Raw genomic sequence first — 276 nt, 5'->3', positions numbered from 1 at the left:
ATTTTATTTGTATTGTTTTGTTGTATGTAATGTTTTGTTTTTTTAAAATGAAATGAATAAACACTATAAACTACCCTGTCACAGATCATTTTCTTGAAAAGGAACGGAGGGTAGAGTTTATAACCCACACATTTTATTATGTAGGCCGAAACTGAGCTTCCTCTCCTTGAAAGACCAGCATCCGCCACTGGTACGCATGTTTCTGCACACCTTTCCTTTATAGTTCACAGTCGCACCTCAGATTTTGCGCACAAGGACCCGCCTCTGGTTCTGCCC

Source organism: Austrofundulus limnaeus, unplaced genomic scaffold (genome assembly GCF_001266775.1).
Source record: "Austrofundulus limnaeus strain Quisiro unplaced genomic scaffold, Austrofundulus_limnaeus-1.0 Scaffold479, whole genome shotgun sequence".
NCBI classification, from domain to species: Eukaryota; Metazoa; Chordata; class Actinopteri; order Cyprinodontiformes; family Rivulidae; genus Austrofundulus; species Austrofundulus limnaeus.
This window is presented reverse-complemented; position numbering follows the sequence as displayed.